The sequence below is a fragment of the Salvelinus sp. IW2-2015 genome, linkage group LG20 (genome assembly GCF_002910315.2).
Source record: "Salvelinus sp. IW2-2015 linkage group LG20, ASM291031v2, whole genome shotgun sequence".
In the NCBI taxonomy this organism is placed as follows: domain Eukaryota; kingdom Metazoa; phylum Chordata; class Actinopteri; order Salmoniformes; family Salmonidae; genus Salvelinus; species Salvelinus sp. IW2-2015.
Window position 1 is genome coordinate 63,397,189 of NC_036860.1, and position 7,747 is coordinate 63,404,935.

Below are 7,747 nucleotides of genomic sequence, written 5' to 3' on the forward strand. Positions count from 1 at the left end.
CTGGTGGGGGGGGGGGGAGGGTTAGGGGAGGGAGGGTTAGAGGAGCAGGGTTAGGGAGCCAGGGTTAGGGGAGCCAGGGTTAGAGGAGCCAGGGTTAGAGGAGCCAGGGTTAGAGGAGCCAGGGTTACGGGAGCCAGGGTTAGGGGAGCCGGGTTAGAGGACAGGGTTAGAGGAGCCAGGGTTAGAGGAAGCCAGGGTTAGAGGGGGAGGGTTAGAGGGGGGAGGGTTAGAGGAGGGAGGGTTAGAGGAGCCGAGGGTTAGGGTGCCAGGGTTAGGGGAACCAGGGGTTAGGGGAGCCAGGGTTAGGGGAGGGAGGGTTAGAGGAGCAGGGTTAGGGGAGAGGGTAGAGGAGCCAGGGTTAGGGGAGCCAGGGTTAGGGAGCCAGGGTTAGGAGGAGCCAGGGTTAGAGGAGCCAGGTTAGGGAGCCAGGGTTAGCAGGGAAGGCCAGGTTAGGGGAGCCAGGGTTAGAGGAGCCAGGGTTAGAGGAGCCAGGGTTAGAGGACCAGGGTTAGAGGAGCCAGGGTTGAAGGAGCCAGGGCTTCAGAGGAGCCAGGGTTATGGGAGGGAGGGTTAGAGGAGCCAGGGTTAGATGGAGGCCAGGGTAGGGGCAGGTATATCACCAGGGTTAGAAGGATGCCAGGTTGAGAGGACGAGCCAGGGTTAGAGGGAGGTGACCCGTAGAGGATGAGGTGTAGAGGAGCCAGGGTTATGGAGGCGGGTAGAGGTTAGGTTTAGAGGAGCGCAGGGTTACGAGGAGCCAGGTCATGGGAGCGGGTTAGGAGGGAGCCCGAGCAGGGTTAGAGGGAGCCAGGGTTAGAGGGGAGCCAGGGTTAGGGAGCGCAGGGTTACGAGGAGCTCAGGGTTAGCGGAGACCGGGTTAGAGGGAGCCAGGGTTAAGGAGCCAGGTGTTAGGGGAAGCCTAGGGTTAGGGGAGCCAGGGTAGAGGTGGGAGGGTTAGAGGGGCCGGAGGGTTAGACGGAGAGCCAGGGGTTAGGGGAGCGGGGTTAGAGGAGCCAGGGTTAGAGGAGCCGAGGGTTAGAGGAGCCAGGGTTATGCGGAGGAGGGTTTAAGGGGGAGCACCAAGGTTAGAGGGGGGAGGGTTTAAGAGCCAGGGTTAGGGAGGGAGCAGGGTTTGAGGACGGAGTGGTTGAGGGAGCCGGACAGAGGGTTAGAGAAGTCAGGTTATGGGATGGGAGGGTTAGACGGAGAGCCAGGGTTAGAGGAGCAGGGGTTAGAGGACCAGGTTAGAGGACCAGGGTTTTGGGAGCGGGAGGGTTAGAGGAGGCCAGCGGTTAGAAGGAGGAGGGAGCCAGGGTTAGGGGAGCCAGGGTTAGAGAGCCAGGGTTAGAGAGCCAAGGGTACCACCAGGGCACACCTAACGTGTTCCGGATATATGATTGTGTCCAGAATCTGTCTCTTTTAGGATTCCTTTCCCTCAGCTCTCCCTAAACTATCAAGCCACAAGTTCAACAAGTTGAGATGGAGATATTTATTCAGGTAACCACAGCAGGATAGTGTGGGACGTTAGAAATCCTGTTTACTGAATGGGCCCATGGGGCTGCAGCTGCTCTTGCCTGTTGGTGGAATTAACACACACCATCAGGCTGATATAGAAGGAAGTCCAGCACTCCTCAGACACACACGCACGCACGCACACACACACGCACGCACGTACGTTTGGCAGGGATGCAAAAGGATTTTGCCCCTCTGAAACATTATTGTCCGTAGTGGAAATGCCTTCACACACCCCCAGGTGTTTTCTGCTACATTTTCTCCACTATGACATCACTTGTTATGCAGGAAGTTTGTAGAATAGAATGTGTGGACTGGTTCCAGGTAATTCTGATGGTTGGAGTGTGTAGATGATTTTACAGCATGCACTTGTATTAGCCTCTGGGGAATAGTGCAGGTGTCATTCCAGGTTCCAATATGGCAGCCAAGGAGCATGATGTAACATCTTCATGTTATATCAGTCCATCGCTACTCCACAGGAACACCTTGATGCTCTTTCATCAGGGCTGGAACCAACAGTTAAGAAATAGCACCACATGCCTGAGCAGGTTATACAGTGCCTTTGGAAAGTATTCAGACGCCTTGACTTTTTCCACATTTTGTTACGTTACAGCCTTATTCTAAAATTGATTACATAGTTTTTCCCCTAAATAATCTACACACAATAACCCATAATGACGAGGCAAAAACAGGTTTTTAGAAATGTATTAAACAGAAAAAAACTGAAATTTCCCATTGAATTATTTTTGTTTGTTTGTTCATTTTACTTTTATTTAACTTGGCAAGTCAATTAAGAACAAATTGTTATATACAATGACGGCCTACCCCGGCCAAACCTGGACGACGCTGGGCCAATTGTGTGCCGCCCTATGGGACTCCCAATCACGGCCGGATGTGATACAGCCTGGAATCGAACCTGGGACTGTAGTGACGCCTCTTAGACCACTGCGCCACTCAGGAGTATTCAGACCCTTTACTCAGTACTTTGTTGAAGCACCTTTGGCAGCGATTACAGCATTGAGTCTATATATATTTATCTCATCTCATTGCTTAAATGTATGCATGAATAAGACCTTATAGATGCCAAGTCTTGGTCATGATATGGTTTCAGTATGACGCTACAAGCTTGGCACACCTGTATTTGGGGAGTTTCCCATTCTTCTCTGCAGATCCTCTCAAGCTCTATCAGGTTGGATGGGGAGTGTCGCTGTACAGCTATTTTCAGGTCTCTCCAGAGATGTTCGATAGGGTTCAAGTCCGGGCTCTGGCTGTGCCACTCAAGGACATTCAGAGACGAGTCCCGAAGCCACTCCTGCGTTGTCTTGGCTGTGTGCTTTGGGTTGTTGTCTTGTTGAAAGGTGAACCTTCACCCCAGTCTGAGGCTCTGGGATCTCTTTGTACTTTGCTCCGTTCATCTTTCCCTCAATCCTGACTAGTTTCCCAGTCCTTGCCGCTGAAAAACCTCCCCACAGCATGATGCTGCATCACAATGCTTTACTGTAGGGATGGTGCCAGGTTTCCTTCAGACGTAACGCTTGGTGACACTTGGCATTCAGGCCAAAGAGTTCAATCTTGGTTTCATCAGACCAGAGAATCTTGTTTCTCATGGTCTGAGAGTCTTTAGATGCCTTTTGGCAAACTCCAAGCGGCTGTCATGTGCCTTTTACTGAGGAGTGGCTTCCGTCTGGCCACTCTACCATAAAGGCCTGCTGCAGAGATGGTTTTTCTTCTGGAAGGTTCTCCCATCTCCACAGAGGAACTCTAGAACTCTGTCAGAGTGACCATCGGGTTCTTGGTCACCTCCCTGACCAAGGACCTTCTACCCCAATTGCTCAGTTTGGCCGGGTAACCAGCTCTAGGAAGAGTCTTGGTGGTTCCAAACATTTTCCATTTAAAATTGATGGAGGCCACTGTGTTCTTGGGGACTTTCAATGCTGCAGATATTTTTTGGTTCTCTTCCCCAGATCTGTGCCTCGACACAATCCTGTCTCTGAGCTCTACGGACAATTCCTTTGACCTTATGGCTTGGTTTTTGCTCTGTCAACTGTGAGATCTTATATAGATAGGTGTGTGCCCTTCCAAATCATGTCCAATCAATTGAATTTACCACAGGTGGACTCTAATCAAGTTGTAGAAACAGCTCATGGATGATCAATGGAAACAGGATGCACCTGAGCTCAATTTCGAGTCTCCTAGCAAAGGTCTGAAAACTTATGTAAGTAAGGTATTTCATTTTTTTTCTTCTAAAAACCTGTTTTCACATTGTCATTATGGGGTATAAAGTATGTAGATTGCTGAGGATTTATTTATTTTTTAATATTTTTTTTTATTTAAAATGTTTTAATTTTATAATAAGGCCGTAATGTAACAAAATGTGGAAAAAGTCAAGGGGTCTCAATACTTTCCGAAGGCACTGTATACTTTCACCATGACCAGAGTTTTCTTACCACTCTGTGTGTCTGAGAACTATTACAGAGAGGGACCTTGTTGAAAACAGAGTCACACCTTGTCACGGTGTTTCCTCTGTCAGGCTAGTCTGTGCTGTGTTGTTGTTCAGGTACTCGGTGAGAGAGAGACAGTCCAGGCCAGGGCACCAGTCCACAGCCATCTACAGCTTCAACCTGCCCACAGTGTGTTCCAAACAGCACTCTATTCCCCATATAGTGCACTACTTTTGATCAGAGGCCTGTCGTCTCTGGTCAAAAGTAGTGCACTAAATAGGGAATAGTGTGCAATTTAGGACGTATCCACAGACAAATAATCCCAGCACTTTCACGTTTGCCTTGCCTGTTAGTGTCCCACGTGGAGCCTGTACACAACCCAATTACAACACCACTGCTTAATTGTGATCTGCCAGTCAGTTTGTGAGTCAAAACTAAAATAACTTTTTGCAAAGAATAATAAACAGGAAAAGGATTTTTCGTGGGAGGAAACCTTTAGTTTACTGTATGACATGTTTCTTAATAGTACTAAAGTGTTCTGTGTTCTTTAGATAAACAGTTGGGAGTTTTGCATTCTGGGGCATGGAAGAATGCAGTGTTTCTCTGCCCCTTACACACACATGTCAGCAATTTGGCCGCCTTGTGTATTTTGGATGTAAAAAAAAACCTGCAGCATTTCAAAGTAAACGAAAGAAGGAAAGTCTTATCCGCCTGGCAGCTGTGCTCGGCACCAAATTGCTTTCAGCTGATGCACTGCAGCTCAAACTTGCTTGGGTAATGTCAAGTGATGCATTGCAATACTGAGAAAACAACACAGACAAAAAAATAATGAGGAAAGAAACGGTGGAAAGTTCCTATGCTTGTCCGGGCAAACCTCCCTACTCACCACCCAAAACCTCCAACCCCCAACCTTCACCCACGTCCTCCTCAGGTGTCTGAAAAAGAGGATCATGGTACCTAAGATACGATCCATTGCCAGGTCATCATTGTAAATAACAATTTGTTCTATACTGACTCTCCTGGTTAAATAAAGGTTAATAATAATAAAGGGTTCATTAAATATCAAATTCACCTCTTGCAAAAATCAACTACTAATCAATCTTCTCATCAGATCCTTAGTAGGGGTTTGATACACAGAACAGCTGTTAAGCCCACTGCACACTGTGCCCTCAGGCAACAGAAAACCTTTTTGCCCCTCACACCTCCCCYATATGAATAAAAATAAATAAATCCTACAGATGATAATATGTGATGAGGACATGTCTGTAGACAATCCAATGAGGTGAGGAAGTTGGTTTGATCATATATCAGTTGGAGGAAGGAACTTCTTTCAGGAAGCAGAGCGACGTGAGCACATGGTGTGAGCGGAGAGGAAGATACATTTCATTATTTTGCCTGTTTGAATAGAGATAACTTTACAATACAAAATATGTACTTGTGTAGGAACCTCTAAAGAGGAAGAATGGGCCCCAGAAGGAGGTTTGATAGGCAGTGAAATACTAGTTTATGCCCCCTTTATGGCCATTTTGGTATGAAAATAGTGCTTGTTTCTACTATAGTTCACTTAATAAATGGTCTGAAAATATCTGATTTTACTTGGTGTTTTAGTCCCTTTATGGCACAGCGTTGCTCTGAGGCACTGAGGCAACCAAAAAAATGTCTGGATGTGGCGGGTAAAAGTGATCTTTTAAATTATTGATACATTATCAGAAAGCATATATCTTCCAAAAAATAGGATGGAATATTTTTTTTTACATTGGAAAACCCTAAATGTGTGCAGTAGAGGGTTAACACCTAACTTGATCAGTTATTCTCCATTACAATGCAACAGCCCTGAAGGTGAATTCTATGTGTTATATAACTTTTACACACAGCTACATAAGTGATGTGTGTATGACTTCATGGTATTATCTCAACCCTGTAGGCATATATATGTATGTGATCTCTTGACTGATATAATCATGCCTTTCTCTCTTTAACAACAGTTAGGCCACGCCCCAAATGGCACCCTGTTCCCTATAGAGTGCACTACTTTAGACCAGGGTTCACAGGTCTCTGGTAAAGAGTAATGCACTTTGTAGGACTGCCATTTGGAACGCAGTTAGTTCTCTTGCTACAAATCCCCCTCTAAGCACATCTCAATAGGTTACAATCCAAAACCTCCGAGTACATCAGTAGATCTTTAACTACCTAAGTGCACCTTTCAACGGCTCGGGGAGTATAATGGACTTGAACCACTAACAGCCGTAAGTTGGATAGTGTGTGCCGTTTTTCATAAATCCTTTTTTTATAAGCTTATATTAATCGTAGTCTTACTGTTAAATGTGCCTTTTTTTGTACAGTACTGTTTCCACCGTTAATTACCTGGCCGCTACCAAATGGTACCAAGTGGTGCTACTTGTTTAAAAAACAAACAAACACAAAGAAAGGGATTCATAGAGTATTACTCTGTATTTACAATCTCAATATGTCATCTCTAAGTAAATATATGATCATTGCTGTACTGTATTTACAATCTCAATATGTCATCTCTAAGTAAATATNCTGTACTGTATTTACAATCTCAATATGTCATCGCTAAGTAAATATATGATCATTGCTGTACCGTAACATAAAGTGCTACCCTGATATGAATTTTGAGATTGTGCTTTTTTGTTGTTGGTGAGGTGAAGACACAAACACTAATATCCGATCAGTCTCTGGAGCGTAGTTCAATGAAGTGGTTACTTCCTGTACAGTCATGGTTATTATGTACAGCTCTGCTGTGGTGGAGCCTAAACATACATACAACCTTGAGCTGTGTCCTCTGTCTGGAGCAAAGCCAAACATACAGAACATATACACAATACAAACATATTGCACATATTATACTCCTTTAGTTGATGAGAATTACTCTAAAATGCTGACTGAAGCAGAAATATTCCAGCGCGTCTGTTATGTGATGGTAACCTGGTTCCACATTTGTTTGGGTTGTCTCGCCAACTCCTATGGTCATTGTCATACCATAGTATMTTGGCAAGAGAGCGCAAACAGGTCTGGAATCAGGTTAATGTGATGGTTCTCTGTCTGTGTAACCAGGTGACCTGCAGGACTATCCAGTGGCGTGGAACCCCTTCAGTTGCGAGGCAGGGGGACACAACAGGTTCACTACCCTCTGTYACTCTACCATTTTCCCCGCCAGCGTTGCTAGTTTGTTTACATTTTCCTTCTAGGAGAATCTGGAAGTGTTTCGCCAGCTCAGCTCGCTGGGAACTATCAGAACGATTCCTTTTTGATATTAACTCTGTGAAGGGTTGTGTCTGAGACGCTGCTGCTCTGGGCCTGGAACCTGGCCGAGCTGCAGAAAGAATAAGCAGACAGAGAAACAGGACGGGACAGGAGGACGGGACAGGAGGAAAGGCCAGGACGTCTGGACAGGAGGAGGGGACAGGAGGAAGAGACAGGAGGACGGGACAGGAGGAAGGGCCAGGAGAACTGGACAGGAGGACGGGACAGGAGGGACAGGAGGAAGGGCAGGAGTCTGGACAGGAGGAGGACAGGAGGAGCAGGGCAGGAGGTGTGGACAGGTGAGGAGGCACAGGAGACGGGACAAGGGAGGAGGGACAGGAGGTCTGGACAGGAGGTCTGGACAGGAGGACGGAACAGGAAGGACGAGCAGGAGACAGGCCAGGAGGTCTGGACAGGAGAAGGGGCAGGAGGACGGGGACCAGGAGGAAGGACAGGAGGTCTGGACAGGAGGACGGGACAGGAGGTCTTTTTTTGGGGGGAAACCCCCCAGAGGGAGGTCGGGACAG